We start from the raw sequence: 19,180 nt of genomic DNA, 5'->3' as shown, positions 1-19,180 counted from the left end.
AATGCTTCAATATGTGAATAACCAACTCAAGCAAAATTTGAATATGGACTACATCCAGTTAGGCATTTACCACAGAATTTTGTGTTGTTCAAGTTCTGCGTGTTCTTTTTAGAGGGAATGATAAGGCTGGTAGGAGAAGGGAACCCTGGATGATGAGTGACATTGAGGCCCTCTCCAAAAATAAATGAGTATGGGTCAGGTAAAGAGAGTTGGGATCAAGTGAACCCCAAACTTGACTCATGTTCAGCGAATCTGTGGCTTTGAGGCCCAGTTCTTGCATATACAAGCACACATAGAATATTAGTTAAATTTCTACCACACAAATATATATGTACAAACCCCTCAGTCCATTTGAAATCTTCATTCACCACAACCGCGCCTCACTGCCCCCAGAATCGAGCACCAATCAGACGCCTCTTCCTCTGACGGCTGAAAAGCAAGCCACCTGGCAGCTGGAGGCCCCGACTCCACTGAGTGCTGCCCAGAAAGAAGAATCTGCAGTCAGCCACAACAGAGCTCATCTTCTGTCGATTGAAACCCTGGGCAGGCAGCTCCGACGCCGTTCTGGACACCGCGCCATGCCGCCCCCGGTGAAGCGCAACAGCTTTGTCCCCTTCGTTATTATTGATGCACCATCAATAACTCTCGGAGACATGAAGCGGGAGATAGGCTTTTATTAGCTGGAAGAAAGCACTGTCAGCAGCAAGAGACCATCACACAACATCCTGGAGACTGAGGGAGGAGCAGTGCCTCCAATCGCCTTTATACCGGGGTCTGTGGGAGGAGCCACAGGAGCAGTCAGCGGGGGGAGGGGGGGGGCGTGTCCAGACAGGTATATGTAGTTCACCACAATTATACAGTAACAACTATTAATAGACAGCTGGATAAGGACATAGGTTGGCAAGGTCTGGAAGGTTATGGGCCAAATGCTGACAAATAGAGCTAGCTTGGATGGTGCAACATGGTCAGGATGGACCATTGGACAATTTTTCTCTGTTGTCAAACATTATGACTAACATAATGAGTCAGGCAACATCTTCAATATATCACAGCATCTATATGATAGGCACTCTGCATGAAGGGCAATTCTTGTGATTTACTTATTTCAAGGAGCAGGGAAAAGTGAAACAGCAATACCTGTATACTTTTCAGTTGAATTATAAACCAATTCATCTACGCCTTTTCCATCCAAACATATCAACTGACCCTGAAGCTCTGGTCTAAGGTTTGCTGGCAGGCATACAGCCTGGAAAAGTTATAGCTCCATAAATATACTTTGAGAACTATTACTATGAGATTACTTTTCTTAAAATCTTAAGAAAATGTTCTGTGCAAAAGTCTATCCTTGTCTTTAATAAATTCAATGAGGTAGCTTTTCCAGCTACTCTGGACAGTGAAGTCCAAAGATTCACTAATTTCTGGGAAAAGAAATTTCTCCTCAAAGATCAGAGTAAATTTATTATCAAGGTACTTGTATGTCACCATATACAACAAGTAATTAATTTTCTTGTGAGCATTCATAGTAAATACAAGAAACAGCACCCAACTGTTTCTCTCTATCCACTGTGCTCATTAGATCCTCAAAGAACTACAATAAGTTTGTCAATCAGAGCTTGCCATGCTGTCTGTCTGACGGAACCACAGGACCACCTCTATCCAGATGTTGTGTTATTTCTTCATTAAGGATAGCTCCTAGAATTTTCCCAACTGTAGATACTAAGATATTAAGTTATAATTACCCACATTTTATCTACATTTTTTAAAAAAATAGTGGCATGACATTCACTGTCTTCCAATCAACCAGGGCTACAGAATTTTAGTGAACTATCATAAACATGTCTAATACAACTTCCACCATTTCTTTCAGTTCCTTGGGATACATCCCATCAAGATAGGACTACCTGTAGGCCCATTGCTTTGCTCATCACTAAATCGTATCGAGGTCTTTACCCCTCATCACATCCATAACATCTCTCTTTGACACATTAGACACAAAACAGTCATTCAAGGCCTTGGCCATTTCCACATTACCCAATATTAATTCCCCCTTCTCATCTACCAAAGGACCTACAGTATATTCACTTCAGCAGAAAACTATAGGCTAGCAAGCTTGACATCAGTAGTGGGTAAATTACTGGAAGGTATTCTAAGGGATTGAATATTTGGACACACAGGGTCTGATTAGGGATAATCAACATGGCTTTGTGCATGATAGCTTGTGTCTAACCAAACCTACAGAGTTTTGCGAGGAGGTTACCAGGAAATTTGATGAAGGAAAGGCAATAAATGTTGATTACATTGAGTATAGCAGGCCCTTTGATAAGGTCCCATTTGGGAAGTTAGTCAAGAAGATACATTCATTTGGTATTCAGGATGAGGTAGTAAATTTGTTCAATCATTGGCTTCATTGAAAGGCCAGCGAGTGGTAGCAGATGGCTGCCTCCTGACTGGAGGCCTGTCACTAGTGATGTTCCACGGGGATCGGTGCTGGGTCTGTTCTCGCTTGTCACCAATATGGATGAAAGTGTGGTCAACTGGATAAGCAAATTTGCAGCTGACACCTTGATTGGGAGCATAGTGGACAGTGAGGAAGTCTATCAAAGCTTGCAGAGGTATCTGAAGCAGCTGGAAAAATGGACTGAAAAATGCCAGATGGAATTTAATGTAGACAAGTGTAAGGAGTTGCATTTTAGAAGGCCAAACAAGGGTAAGATTTACACACTGAGAGGTGTGATCTAACAGAGGGATCAAGGGATACAGATCTATAATTTCTTAAAAGTGACATCACTGATAGATAATGTCATAAAAAGAGCTTTTTTGGCACATTGGCTTTCATGAAGTTTTAGAACAGGAGTTGGGATATTATGTTGATGTTGGTGAAGCCTAATTTGGACTTCTGTGTGAAGGTTGAAAGAATTCACAGCAAACTTACATCAATACTATTGGGACTTGAGAACACAATTTATAGAGAAAAGTTGAATTAGCTAGGACTTTATTCCCTGATCTGTAGGAGAATGAAGGGAGATTTGATAGAGGAGTACAAAGTTAAGAGGGCTATAAATAGGATAAAATCAAGCAGGCTTTTTTCTACTGAGACTATAACTGAAGGTCATAGGTTAAGAATGAAAAGTGAAATACTTAAGGGGAACACCTCTCAGAGCACAGTAAGAGTGTGGAACAAGCTGCCACTGGGAGTGGTGGATGTGGGTTTGATTTCAACATTTAAAGAAAAGTTTGGATAAGTACATGGATAGGAGGGTTAACTAGGGCGATAATCTGGGTACATGTTAATGGGACTAGGCAGGACAATAGTTTGGCATGGTCTAAAAGACTGGAAGGACCTGTTTCTGGGCGTAGTGGTCTATGACTCAATATTTTTTAACTTATTCATGCAATCATCTGAAATAGGGAATCTTGATAGAAGACCAAATATAGAATTTGCAAAGTATATGCGACACCTTTTCATTTTGGAAAAGAACAGAATTATGAGATTTTGAAATGCACTCTAGCTTCGACTGTATCTGAGAACCTGAGAAGCAGCTAAAAGAAATGGCTATGAAATGACATGGCAAAAAGGCAGCAGAAGATGTTAGTACCTCTGTTTATTCAGAGGAAAAATTCCAGTGGAAAGTTTGAACCAAAATGCCCAAATGAACAAGTATCACAAGAATATAATAGCAAAGGAAATGTTTTCACTTTTATTGAGTATCCGTTGTCTGTAAGTTCAATAACAAATTTCACAATTTGCAAACTTTTGGCATTATTTGCTTACTTCTGACATAAATAAATCAACATAGATTTATGGAATTATGGAATTTCTGCTTATGTTAAAAGTGTAAGGGTACTAGGGGGTAAATGTCGCTGCTTCATTCCTTGCTGTTTGACCCAATCATATTTTACAAGCTGAAGAGTGATATTCTGTAAATCATGAGCATTTTTTTATGAAGGTGCTGTTTTCCAAATGTGTATGCATGATGTTTTGTTAAGTACCAGTAGGTGTCATGCTTGATACGGAATAAATATATTTACAGACACAACAAATATTGACGAAACACAGAAGGATGTTCACAGCTATGGAAAGGCTTGAATGCTACGACCTCCTACAGACAAAGCCAGGCAACAACTGTAGCAACAAGGTTTTGTTTCCATATGAACTTAATATCTTTTATCTCATTCTGATGAACAAAACATGGAGGTACCTTCATTTAACGATAACCTGCCTCATTGACTATCATCCAGTAGCATTTACATCCATTGTGATGAATTGCTTTGAGAGGTTGGTCACAACTCCTGCCTGAGGACTAACTTGGATCTTGGATCAATAGCTCTTCACTCAGCTCTGGAATATCTGAACAGTGAAGTTGCATCTGTCTATCATCCCTTTCGAGGTAATCAATTGGCTCCAAGATCTAGGCCTTAATACCTCCTTGTGGAACTGGATCCTCAAATTCCTCACATGCAGACCCAAGTCAGTATGGATTGTCAGCAATATCTCCTCCACAATCACCATCAGCACTGCAACCCAATTTCCCTCAGGATCAATAAAGTCTGTCTGTCTGTCTGTCTGCCTGCTAAGCCCCCTGCTCTACCTGCTTTACATTTTTGCTTGTGATGCTGAGTAGAGCTCCAATGCCAGTTTTAAGTTTGCTGATGATACCACTGTTTTTGGCCAAATCCAAACTGGTGACAGACATAAGAAAATCTGCAGATGCTGGAAATCCAGGCAACACACACGAAATGCTAAAGGAACTCAGCAGGCCAGGAAGCATCTACGGGAAAGAGTACACACTCGATGTTTTGGGCTGAGACTCTTCACCAGGACTGGATAAAAGATGAGAAGTCAGAGAAAGAAGGAGGGGCGAGGGGAGGAAGAAGTACAAGGTGGTAGACAATAGGAGAATCTGGGAAGGGGTGAGGGGAGGGGTGAAGTGAAGTGTTGGGAATTTGATTGGTGAAAGAGATAAAGGACTGGAGAAGGGAGAATTTGATAGAAGTGGGTAGAAGAGCATAGAGAAAAAGGGAAGGAGGGGGGAGCACAGAGGAAGATGATGGGCAGGTAAGCAGATAAGGTGAGAGGGGGAAACAGGAGTGGGGCAAAGATGAAGAGGGGAGCAATTACCAGAAGCTCAAGAAATCAATGCTCATGCCATCAGGTTGGAGGCTACCCAGACAGAATATACAGTGGCGCTAGAAAATTTGTGAACCCTATAGAATTTTCACTATTTCTGCATAAATATGACTTAAAATGTGATCAAATCTTCTAAAACTAGATAAGGAGAAACCAATAAATAGATAACACCAAAATACATTGTATTTGTTCATTTATTCATTGAAAGCTCTGATCCGATATTACAAATATTTGTTGGAAAAAGTATGTGATCCTTTGCTTTCAGTAACTGGTGTGACCCTTTGTACAGTAATAACTTCAACCAAACATTTCCAGCGCATCATCTTACTACTTCAACTCTGGGACGTTAGTAGACTTCCTCGCATGAACAGCTTGCTTCAAGTCCTTCCACAACATTTCTATAGGATTAAGGTCACATCTTTGACTCGGCCATTCCAAAACACAAATTTTCTTCTTTTCAAACCATTCTGTTGTTGATTTACTCGTCTTTCAGATTATTGCCTTGTTGCATTATCCGACTTCTATTAACCTTCAGGTGATGGACTGCTACCCTGGCATTCTCCTGTAAATTGTCCTTATAGAATTTTGAATTCATTCTTCCCTCAACGATTGCAAGATGTCCAGGCCCTGAGACAGCAAAGCAGACCCAAGTCATGATGCTCCTTCCACCATGCTTCACAGTTGGGGTTAGGTTTTGGTTTTGGTGTGCAGTGACCTTTTATCTCCAAACATAGCAATGTGCATTTCTACTAAAAAGTTCAACTTTTGTCTCATCTGTCCACAGAACATTGTCCCAGAAGCATTGCAGAACATCCGGGTGGTCTTTTGCAAACATGAGACGTGCAGCGATGTTTTTTTGGACAGCAGTGGTTTCCTCCGTGGTGTCCTTCCATAAACACCATTTTTGTTCAGTGCTTTTCTTATAGCGGACACAGAAACAGAGACTTTAGCAAGTTCTAGAGATTCCTGCACGTCTGCTACCCTTTTCACCTCCTTCAGCATTTCACATTGTGCTCTTGGTGCGATCTTTGCAGGATGCCCACTCCTTGGGAGAATAGCAACAGTAATGAATTTTCTCCGTTTGTAGACAATTTCTCGTACGGTGGTCTGCTGAACACTCAGGTCTTTCGAAATGCTTTTGTAGCATTTTCCTGCTTCATGCATCTCTACAATTCTTCTTCTGAGGTGCTCTGAAAGTTGTTTTGATCGAGGCATGGTGCACATAAACAGACCTTTCTTGAGAAGAGCAGGTTCTGTCAGTAACCTGACTTTGTGTGTCTTTTTTATAGAGCAGGGCACCTCTACAATCCACACTTCCAACCTCATCTCATTGACTGGAACTCTTAACTCCAAATAGCTTTTGTAGAAGGCAATACCCCAGAGGTTCATATACTTTTTCTAACAACTACATGTAACATGGGATCTTTTACTTCAATAAATTAATGAAGTGCAATTTTTTGCACTATTTATTTAATTGGGTTCATTTTATCTAGTTTTAGGACTTACTTGAAGATCTGAGCACATTTTAGGTCATATTTATGGAGAAAGAGAAAATTCTACACAGTTCACAAACTTTCTAGCACCACTGTAAGGTGCTGCTTCTCCAACCTATGGCCTCATCGCAGCATTAGAGGCAGCCATGGAACTGACATGCCATCACCTCCATCTGTGCTCCTCCCCCTACTCTTTCTTACATGGTCTGCTACCTTCTATCAGCTTCCCCCTTCTGCAGCCATTTATCTTTTTCACCAATCAATTTCCCAGCTCTTCACTTCACCCCTCCCCTTTTCACAGTTTCACCTGTCACCTAGTACTTTTCTCCCCACCTTCTTAATCCAACTTCTCATCTTTTATTCCCAGTCCTGATGAAGGGTTTTGGCCTGAAACGTTGACTGTTTATTCTTTTCCATAGATGCTGCCCAGCCGGCTGAGTTCCTCCAGCATTTTGTGTGCGTAGCAAAGGTTCAAAGGCCCAATTTAATGTCAGAGAAATGTATACAACAAACATCCTAAATGCTTTTTCTTCGCAACCATCCACGAAAACAGAGAAATGCCCCAAAGGATGAACAACAGTTAAATGTTAGAACCCCAAAGTCCCCCCAGCTCTCCTCCCTCCCACACATAAGCGCAGCAACAATCCCCCCTCCCTCCCTTAAAAAAAGCATCGGCACCCGCTGCCGAGCACTCCAGCGAGAGCAAGGCAACAGCAAAGACACAGACTTGCAGTTACCCCAAAGACTTCACATTTCACCCAGTATTCGACATACCACAGGTTTTCTCTCTCCCCCTAATAATGGAGAAAGAGGAGTCTCCATTTCCCCAGCGAGCAGGGAGACATAACAAACAGCTCGCTGGTTTACGATGTTAAAAGTCTGTTACATTGCTTTTTTCAAGTGTTACGTACCCTGTAACTGGGTGTCTTACCAGCAAAGATAGAAGTGTCCGTTGGAGTCTGGTGGTACTATTTTCAACAGTGTTTATTAGTAAAATATACAAATCAATATCAATGCAAATACACAGATAATACACGTTAGCAATACTAAACCTAAAAGTGTGGGTATAATAATAATCAATAATAAACAAGCTCTATCGTTGTCTAGGGGATAATGATTTGTCACATGGAAAGATAAAGTTCAGTTCAGTTCATGCAGGCTGAGGTAGTTGTTGGTCGATGTGTTGTAATTGTTGGAGAGAGAGAGAGAGAAAGAGAGGACGATCAAACAGTGACAGCTATTGTCTTGCAAAACTTCCTTTACGATCTTGATCTGTTGATGTGTTGTTGTGGCCATTCGAGCATGACCCCTCTGTCCTTTAGCTAGACTGTTCTTCCGTGGTGGACTCATCACCCAGGCAAGAGTGGACACATGCACAAGCCCCCACCAGCCTTGCTATAACCACTGTGAGTAAAATTGACCGATCCATTCAGTCCCCGATGCCCCACACTTTCTCGTGGGTTTCTGATGCTCACTAGTCTGTCTCCTGGTGCATCTGAGGGGTGTCTCCCCAGACCTCACTTTTATCCCTACTCACGGGGTCTCAGGTGTCAATCAGTTTTGAATGGCTTAGTCTATCAAACCAGCCCACTCCAGCCGTCCACTGAGGAATTTTAATGAACAGAATAGTACCAAGTAAACAGCCCTCTCCGGAGCCATGAGTCTTACAGGAGTCATAATATGGTCTCTCTCTCCTGGTGTTATCTGCAGCAGATGTTCCCACTTGTTTTTCTCTTATCTGTGTCTCTCTCTCATGAGCAGCGTGGTAACAGTAACAGTTTGTGATTCTCCCAGGGGAGGGGGACATGGGCAACCTTGTACCCTTCTGCCCATCAGAGCTGTTCATCCTTCGTAACACAAGCTCTGTGACTGAAGATCGCGAAGTTCCCAGGTCTCCAGGCACACAGCCGTAGATATTCAGTCTCCCCCAGTCACACACTTATCACATGCCATGACACCAACACTCGATCCACCAGTCTCCAGAACCCGAGATCCTAGGCCTCCAAATTCGAGCCGGACTCTTAGGCCGAGCCCTTGGCGTGCCAAACAACAGCCAGTTATGAAACCCCAAGAATGGGTCCCATTCCCGCAAAGAACCAAAGTCAGGTGTGACTCCAGGTCAGGGTCTTCAAAAGAACCCTGAAAGGGAAAAATAAAGATATTAAAGATGGAAATAGAGCAAGAAAAGGAGTTGCTGGTTGTCACCATCATTACTCCACTCCGCCTCCAGACAGGAGGTGACAAATTGGAATATAGGAGGGAGATTGAAATCTGCTTGGAAGGTGCCACAACAACCACCTCTCACCCAATGTCAGCAAAACCAAAGAGAGATAATTGACTTCAGAAGGCAATCAGAGGTGGAGAGGTTCAATGACTTTAAATTCCTCAGTTTTAACATTTCAGAGGATCTGTCCTGGGTCGAAAACATAAATGCCATTACAAACAAGGCATGATGGTGCCTCTACTTTCTTAAAAGTTTATGTTGATTCAGTATGTCATCTTGATCTTTGACAAACTTACTTAGATGCACAGTGCAGAATACTCCGACTAGTTGTATCACAGACTGGTATGGAAACTCCGACGCCCAAAAATGGAAAAGCATACAAAAAAAATGGTGAATACAGCCCAGTCCATCACAGGAAAACCCCTTCCTACCCATGAGCACATCTACAAGGAATGCAGGAAAGCAGCATCCGTTAAAGAACCCCGCCATTCAGACAACGCTCTCTCCTCACCTTTGCCATCGGGAAGAAAGAACAGGAGCCTTAGGTCCCACACCACCAGGTTCAGAAGCAGTTATTACTATTCAACCCTTAACCATCGTGGATAACCTCACAACCCTCAACACCGAAGTGATTCCACAAACAAAGGAATCACTTTTGAGGGTTCTACAATTCACGTTTTCAGCATTGTTTATTTCTTTAATTAGTTTTGCATTTTGTCTTCTTTTGTACATGAATTGTTTGTCAGTCCTTGTGTGTTGTTAAATTGATCCTGTTGTATTTCTTTGTTCTATTATGAATGCCTGTAATAAATCTCGGGCTAATATATGGTGAGATATACACTTAGTGGCCACTTTATAAGGTATCTCCTGTACCTAATAAAGTGGCCACTGGCTGTATGTTCATGGTCTTCTGCTGCTGAAACCCATCCACTTCAAGGTTCAATGTGTTATGCATTTAGAGATGCTCTTCCACCTGCCACTGTTGTTACACATGGTTAATTGAGTTGCTGTCACCTTCGTGTCAGCTTGAAACAGTCTGGCCAGTCTCTTCTGACCTCTCCCATTAACAGGGTATTTTTACCCTCAGAGCTGCCCATCTGGCACCAACAATCATTCCACAGTCAAAGTCACTTAGATCACATTTCTTCTTCATTCTGATGTTTGATCTGAGCAACAACTGGAATCTGACTATGTCTGATTGAGTTGCTGCCACATAATTGACTGATTAGATATTTGCATTAATAAGCATATATACAGGTGTACCTAATAAAGTGGTCACAATTTGTATATCTTGATAATAAACAAATTTACTTTCCATTACTTTAATATTGAAATACATCAAAGTAGCAGCCTTCTACGAGAAAAATCAAAAGTCACACAATTGGTAATAAATTTTAAAAAAAACATTTGTATTTTCTGAAAAGTATTTGTATAAATTGTATTGGTTAGTTCAATAATCATTTATTAAGATCACAGTTCAATACTTCCAACTATCTCCCCTTGTTATTTCAGTTAGTGAAAAAAATTCTGCCTTTTCAGTTTTGACGATTGTTGTCAACTGAATATCCCCACTCTCCTGTGCTGCAGAATTTCAAAATATATAACTTTCCAGAGAAAGAGATTGCCATTTCAGACCAAAAAGATCAACCCTTCATTTTGTAATTATGATCCTTAGTTTCCTACTCCTGATAAGGAAACAAAAAAAAAATGCTGGCAGTGTGCAATAATGGTTTACAGGCAATTCACAGAAAAAAAAATACTGAATATGCATCTTCTTATCTCTGCAATTTCAGTCTGTAATTTCCCATTAAGAAACACACATGTGGGTCATCTAAATGCATTAGCAACCTTACAATCTGATGAGCCTGAAGGACTCAGGAAACTCAAGAATATCAGACATAGAAGCAGAATTAGGCCATTCAGCCCATCTGGTCTGCTTCATCATTCCATCATGACTTATTTACTATCCCTCACAGACCCACTTTCCTGCCCTCTGCTTGTAATTTTGATGCCCTAACTAACCAAGAACCTCCGCTTCACATATATCCTATGACTTGCTCTCCACTGCCATCTGTGGAATTCATTTCTGGCTACAGATAGTCCTTCTTGTATTTGTTTTAAATGGAGGAACCTCTGTTCTGAGGCTGTGCCCTCTCGTCAGAGACTTCCCAACTATCCGAAGCATCTGCACAACATCTATTATATCTCGGCCTTTCAATATTCAATAGGTTTCATTAACCACCCCCAGCCATTCTTCTAAACTACAGTGAATACAGACCCAGAGTCATCAAATGTTCCTCATACTTTAACCCGTTCATATCTGTAATTATTCTTATGAACCTCCTTTGGACCCTTTCCAATACATTTTTTCTTAGATAATGGGCCAAACACTGGTCATAATACTCTGTACAATCTGACCAATGCTTTATAAAGCCTCACCATTGCATCCTTGCAATTATATTCTAGTCCTCTTAAAATTAATGCTAATATCGCATGTGCCTTCCTTATCAATGACTCTATCTGCAAGTTAACCATTTGGGAATCCTGCATAAGGCCTCCCAAATCCCTTTGCACCTCAGATTTTTAAGTTTTCTCCACATTTAGAAAAAAGTCTACACCTTTATTCCTTCTGCTAAAGTGCATGACCATATATTTCCCTATGCTATATTCCATTTGCCATATCTTTGCCCATTCTCCCAATCTTTCTAAGTCCTTCTGCAGACTCTGCTTCCTCAACACTACCTGCCCCTCCACCTATCTTTGTATCATCTATAAATTTGGCTACAAAGCCACCAATTCATTGACATGACATAATGTGAAAAGCAGTTCCAACACCGATCACTACAGAAGACCAGTTAACCGGAAGAGGCCACCATTATTCCCAATCTTCACCTCCTGCTAGTCAGGCAATCTACTATCCATGCTAGTATCATTCCTGTAAAATTATGGACTCTTACCTTGTGAAGCAGCCTAATATGTGGCACCTTCTCAAAGGCCTTCTGAGAAACCCAGTATACGACTTCCACTGACTCTCCGTTGTCTACCTTCTTGTTATTTCCTCAAAGAATTCCAACATATTTGTTAGGCAAGATTTCCCTTTAAGGAAACCACGTTGACTGTGGCCTATTTTAATTGTGCTTCCAAGTACTCCAAAACCTATTACTTAATCAGGTGGTGAGTGTCTGCAGCTTTAAATTCCTTTAAAGATCTGTCTTGAGACCATAAGAGCAACCATAAAAAAGGCACAAAATCATCTCTCTTAGACATGTCTGTAAATTCAGCATGTCACCAAAAACTTTGACAAACTCATGGAGACATTGAAGAGTATTGCATCACTGCCTCAGATTAAAACACCAATGCCAACGAACAGAATAGACGAAGATTGTGGTGGATTCAGCACAGTCCATTGCAGACAAGGCCTCGCCCACCATTCAGTGTATTTAAATTGAGTGCTGCCACAAGGAAGCAGCATCCATCATCAAAGACCCCCACCATCCACAACCACCATCAGGCAGGCGGTAGAGAAGCCCAGGTGTGCAAACTGAAACTGTATGGTGCACCTAGGCAAACTGACCAAGCACTTACATCTGTTTTAATTCTCCAAACCATAGCAATAAAACAAATAATTTGCTTTATGCCTTCATGATGTGTACAAAAGTTCCCAAATGTTGCAAATGTTAGTCGCTCAAAAATGTTCTGCTTTTCCGTTCCATATTTCCAATATACACTCAATGGCCACTTTATCAGGTACACCTGTATGCCTGTATAGATACTTGGCCAAGTATCTATTTGGCCAAACATACTGCACCATCTCAATGCACAAAAACATGCAGACATAAGACCATAAGAAATGGGAGCAGAATTAGGCCATTTAGCCCATCAAGCCTGCTCCGCCGTTTCATCACAGCTGATCCATTCTCCCTCTCAACCTCATTTTCTTGGCTTCTCCCTGTAACTTTTCACATCCTGATTAATAAGGGACACACAATGACCTGGCCTCCACTGCTCCCTATGGTAATATATTTCACAGATTCACCATCCTCTGGCTACAGAAATTTCATCTCATCTTCATTCTAAGTAGATGTCCCTCCACAGCTACCTGTGACAATAAATTCTACAGATTCACCACCCTCTGGCTAAAGAAATTCCTCCTCATTCCTGAAGTGATTTTCATGAACCTCCTCTGAACCCTCTCCAACGTCAGCACATCCTTCCTTAGATAAGGGGCCCAAAACTACTTACAATACTCCAAGTGAAACCTCACCAGTGCCTTATAAAGCCTCAGCATTATATTTTGCTCTTATATTCTAGTCCTCTTGAAATGAATGCTAATATTGCATTTCTCTTCCTCACCACCAACTCAAGCTTTAGGAAATCCTGCACAAGAACTTCCATTTCCCTTTGCACCTCAGATTTTTGGAGTTACTCCCCGTGTAGCTTTTGTTCCTTCTGTTAAAGTGCATGACCATACACTTTCTGTATTGCTTCTGTGTTACTTCTTTGCCAATTCTCCTAAGCTGTCTAACTCCTTGTACAGCCTTTCTTCTTCCTCAACGCTACCTGCCCTCCACCTATCTTCCTATCATGTGCAGACTTTGTCACAAAGCCACCAATTCCATTCTCCAAATCATGGATATATAATGTAAAAAGAAGTGGTCCCAGCACCAGCTCTTGTAAAACACCACTAGTCACAAGCAGCCAACCAGAAAAGTCTCTCTTTATTCCCTCTCTTTCTCTCCTGCCAATGAGCAATGGTCTATGCATGCTAGTATCGTTCCTGTAATACCATGGCTCTTGTCTGTTAAGCAGCCTTATGTGTGACACCTTATCAAATGCTTTCTAAAAATTCAAATAAACCACATCTACTGACTCTCCTTTGTCTATCCAGCCTGTTTTTTCCTCTGAGAATTCCAACAGAATTGTCAGACAAAATTTTCCCTCAAGGAAACTGATGCTGCTCCCCAAACATAAAGCCATAAAGAAGACTGCACTCGCTACCACAGACTGGTAAAAGATCTCCAACGTCCTGCTGCACACATTGAGGGATCTCAGCTTCCTTAGAAAACAGAGTCTGCTCATCCCCTTCTTGTAAACAGCCTTGGTGTTGGTTTTCTAGTCAAGCCTGTTGTCACGGTGAACACCCAAGTACTTATACTCCTCCTCCACCACATCTTCTTCTCCCAAAATGTATACAGGACTCGTAACTATCCTCTTCCTTCTAAAATCAATCACCATCTCCCTGGTTTTGACCACACGAGCAGGTGATTCCTCCTGCACCACTCCTCAAGCTCATCCACCTGTCCTCAGTACTCCGACTCCTGCCCATCTCTGAAACATCCAACCACTGCAGAGACATCAGAGAACATCTGCAAGTGACAAGAATCAGACTTGTACTGAAAGTCTGAGGTGTACAGTGTGAACAGAAATGGAAACAAGGCGGTCCCTTGTGATGCTCCAGTGCCACTCACCACCATTTCAGACAGAGAACTACCCACTTCTACAAACTGGGGTCTATCTGTCTGGTAGTCAGTAATCCAAGAGATAGTGGATTTATCTACGCCCATCCTTTGGTGCCTAAATATCCTAATTTTTTTAATTTTATGGTTCTGTTGCTAGCATCTTGCCTTCAATTGCTAAGGCCCCAAGCTCCAAATTCCCTTTCTAGATTGTTTATTTTCTCTTTCCCACTCTTTTTATAGTATCTTATCGTATAGAGACTATTTACCCAGTGAGTTTATCCAAACCATCATAGTAATTCCATCAGTTTCATTCTTCCTCCTTTGCCTGTAACTTTTTCTCTCATACATTCACCTCACCTTTTTCACCACAGGCAATCTGTAGCAGTCAATAAACCTTTCAGTAGGTCTTGTTTTCAGTTATGGAAGTGGTGGGGAATCCACACAGACAAAACAAGCATTCCGGGCAAGTTTTTGATCAAATTTCTGGTTATCGGTCATACCTTCTTAAGTGACTCACTTTTTATTTTTTTCTAAAGTCTACAGTGGAATCGTATGTTCCATTAAGGGCAGATTGTAAATGGAAAATTATATTTATTAACAAATTTGAAAACTTTAAACCTTGTCCCTTAATTTAAGTTACTGGTTTGGATTCTAATATAGGTGGCTCAAATGTTGATACTTCCTGTACTTTGCTGGTTACATCACACTTAAAAATCCAAGTATAATTTGTCCATTAATTAATTTTTTTCACTAAATGCTAACATTTTACAACCAATGAGACATAATCCTGTGAAATGTCTTCTAAAATTCTAGGTCTACCAACAGGTTTTTGAAACACATTTCAAAAAACTAAGATATGTCGAACACAATTTCCTTTTCAAAAAACTGCACTGATGCCCTTTAATAATATTCTCATAGCATTATTAATAATGCCTTACTTGTTTATGTTCAAATGATGTATTATTTTAATCAGCTAGACAGGAGTGGGTGTGGGTCATGCGGATGATTTTCCAGATATGCTTTTTCCATGACTAAAGAGACATTACATCAGTTGAGCATCTTCTTCCTTGTACATTTCATTTGAGTCAGCCTTGTTGACTGGGTGCAGCAGCTAAAAAGTCTGCTGGCATAGCTTCCACACAGAACACTTTCAGTAAAAGGACTGAGGTCAAACTGTTATGATCTTCAGACATTTCTTTTCTCTGTGCCATAAGCTGAAGAAAGATCAGCAAAGTCTGACATCAGGTTCTATTTAGCTCTGTTCTTCACAGGTTGTTCAGAAGGTAGAAAATTTAGATGGCAGGAATTGATAACAATAACATACACATTCATTAAATCTCTAAATATGCCCCCAAGTTTTGACCAATTTCCTGCATCAGTCTTCACAACCATCAACAGCAACACAGAACACGTATACAAATGCCAAGTTATGATCTAAAACAGAAGAAAACTCAAGTCTTCAAATTAATTCAAACAATAAGTTTCATAAGAAGGAATTTTGAAAAACAAAATTGGGAAGATAATGTTGTGGGAGAAGGCAATGCCAAGAAATGAACATTAAAGGAAAATATCAATAGAGAAAAAGGCAAAGATAGGAAAATATTATGACAGACACCTAGCAAGTAAAACCCAGTGATTAAAAGAAAGTAAAATTTAAATAAATTCTTTAAAAATTTCAATTTCAATGAGAATTTCACATGAATAGTATCATATGGGACCTTCAGGGAACTTTACAGCCCCTGAACCATATACTCAGGAAATGACTTCAGTTGCTCTAGCTCAGGAATTTCTTTCTTTTTAGGCATCCATTAGTCTCATGAGACCATGGATTTGCACCTTGGAAGGTTTCCAGGGTGCAGGCCTGAGCAGGGTTGTATGGGAGACCAGCAGTTGCCCATGCTGCATGGCTCCCCTCTCCATGCCACCGATGTTGTCCAAGGGAAGGGCATTAGGACCCAAACAGCTTGGCACCAGTGTCATCACAGAGCAATGTGTTGTTAAATGCCTTGCTCAAGGACACAACATGCTACCTCAGCTGAGGCTTGAACCAGTGACCTTCAGATCACTAGACCGATGCCTTATCCACTAGGCCAACACAGGAATTTCTAAGGACAGAAAAAGGGACTGCAAATGATGAAAATCTGGAGCAACACACAAAATGCTGGAGGAACTCAGTAAGTCAGGCAGCATCTATAGAAGGAAGTAGATAGCAGATTTTTTTTTGAATCAAGACCCTTCTTCAGGTCTCGAAAAGAAAGAGGTTTAATAGCCGATATGAAATGGTGGGGGAGGCAGGGAGCAAGAGCTGGTGTGTCATAGGCAATGTTCCCTCTAATTTTTAGTAGTCAGTGTGCGCAAAAATCTTATAATGTGCAAATTTTTTTCCAGTGACAAAAGTATGTGCGCACTGAATGCACGCATGGCACAGTTTATGTAGGTTTACAAAATATTTGACATAAAACTGCACAGAATAACAACAAAATAACATACATATTTAAGTCACTCAGTTATTTTTTCTCTATCCTGTCTTTGGCATTTACCCATTCTTTGTAAGCTCTGTCTAGACTAATAGAACTTCCAGCCAATTGATAGCTTTTGATTCTAATTAACATAGCCAAATGACATTCACCTGAACGGTTTCTCAGCTTGTTTTTGAGTTGATTCATTAGGCTAAAACCTTGCTCACAGTCCGCACTAGATGCAAGAAAGGTTTCCCCAATGTCCATCAACTGTGCAAGGTCACAAAACTGTTCATTTTGAAGTACAAATGCCACCATTTGAGCAAAGTTTGAAATCAGTTTGGATTTAATTTTTTCTTGCACGGAAAATTTGAAATCATTAAACAGTCTAATATTACAGTATTTTCAGCTAGAAAATCATGATATTTTAGACATTTTAGACTTTGATCTCCTCTGGGTTTGATCATTTTTGCGCTTGCTCATCTGCACTCAACCGTAATATGCGTGGCACTCCTGTAAAGGGTAATGACGGGTTCTGTTGCCTGAGCTTTTGTACATCGTCCAAATGTGATTTACTTGCCAAATGATGCTTCAAAAAGTCAAGTTTCCAAACATCATCCCACTTCTTTCCACTAGCAAATTCTCCAGCAGCTTTGGCATCATGACAATACAAACAGATAACTCCAGTTTCCAAATCTTACATAAATATTTCTCGTAGCTGAACATTCATGACCTCATGAGCTTTCGGTGTAGCAGTTTCTACTATTTTGTTAAGCCATTCAACTTCAAACAACTGTTTAAAAAAATATTGTTTTATGTGAACAGACTTGGAAAAAACAAAAAAAAACTAATGAAAAAAATACAGCACAACCACATAAACCACAACCATAGCAAAATCAAATTAAATATGGAGCAGCAAAGGAGAAAAAAAATATAAAGGCAAAAAGTAAACATATCACAGTAGAGGTGCACCGCACTAAAAATCCTCAGTCCTCACTCCATAAGAAATGCCAATACAGGGCCCCATATCCTTTCAAAGATGTCCCCTCTGTCCTCATTACAGAGGCTCAGTCTGCCCAAATGTAAAGTGTTTGCCAGTTCTCTCAGCCACAGATCGTACGTAGGCACTGAGTCCATTCTCCACATGTGCAGGATTAACTTCTTAGCAATCACCATTCCAAACAATACAGCCATTTTTTCATACTTATTGGCTGAAGATAAGGAGTTTGTCACTCCAAGGATGGCGATGAGCAGGTCTGGTTCCTACCACTTCCCATAAGCCTCAGAGAAACAGTGAAAAATACTTTTTCAGTATGCATAAAGCTTACAACATGACCAGAATGAATGGGACAAGTTACTGTTCTCAGATTCACATCTATTACAAACTGGTGAAACATCAGGGTAGAAGCTATGCAACGTTTCTTTAGAATAATGGAATCTATATAATGTTTTAAACTGTATGAGTCTGTGTCTAACTTTGACCGAACAATCATGTATACTCTTTAAACGCTCATCCCAGACCTCCTCTGTCAGTTCTACACCCAATTCATCCACCCATGCCGGTTTAAGACCTGCAGCATTCACCCAAGCTCCATTATGTAGGATCTCCATTATATAGAAACTTTAAACAAATTTGCAGTTCTTTTGCGCTTCACGCCCTTCGCTTCTTTTGAAGTCAACACAGTGAATCAATATTTTTTTCAATAAAAACTTAGTAAGCTATCTACAGGATTTGAAACTGATCTTTGTAAACTTTACGATATGAACACTGTCCGCCAAAGATGGCTGCCACCGTGATGCAGCTGTACAAACCGGAACAGGAAAGGTGAGGTAACGTAAATTAGTGACATGCATTGTGGTATTTGAAAAACCGACTAACTAGTTAACAGCAACATTTAACTAAAAGATTATTTTCAATAAGTATAATTATTAATTACTGCATTATTTTAGGTAACTAACCTTTCGTGTGCACATTAATTTGCTTTGTGCGCTGGTTGAAAAACATGCGTGCGCGCACACACAGGCACAGCTTAGAGGCAATATAGGTCATAGGTGAATCCAGGTGAGAGGAGAAGATGGATGGATGGGGGAAGGGGGGAGTGGGAATGATCGAAGAAACTGGGAGGTGATAGAGGGAAGAGATAAAATGCCGAACAATACGGAATCTGATAAGAGAGAACAATGGAATAAAGGGAAGTAGCTGAAGAGGGAATCTCAGGAAAGAGTGTGTGGGTAACAGACAGATCAAAAGGGCAGAGGAGGGGAAGAGAAGGGGGGATGGGGCCAGTGGGATAAGGGAAAACAAAGGGGGTACAGAGCAGAGTAAACAGAAGTTGGAGATGTAGTATTTACATTTGAGCCGTCAGATGGAATACCAGTTGTCCCGAATCAGTACCTGGCCTCAGTTTGGCAGTAGT

This window comes from Hypanus sabinus, chromosome 11 (assembly GCF_030144855.1).
Source record: "Hypanus sabinus isolate sHypSab1 chromosome 11, sHypSab1.hap1, whole genome shotgun sequence".
Taxonomy (NCBI): domain Eukaryota; kingdom Metazoa; phylum Chordata; class Chondrichthyes; order Myliobatiformes; family Dasyatidae; genus Hypanus; species Hypanus sabinus.
Note: the sequence above shows the minus strand (reverse complement) of the source record.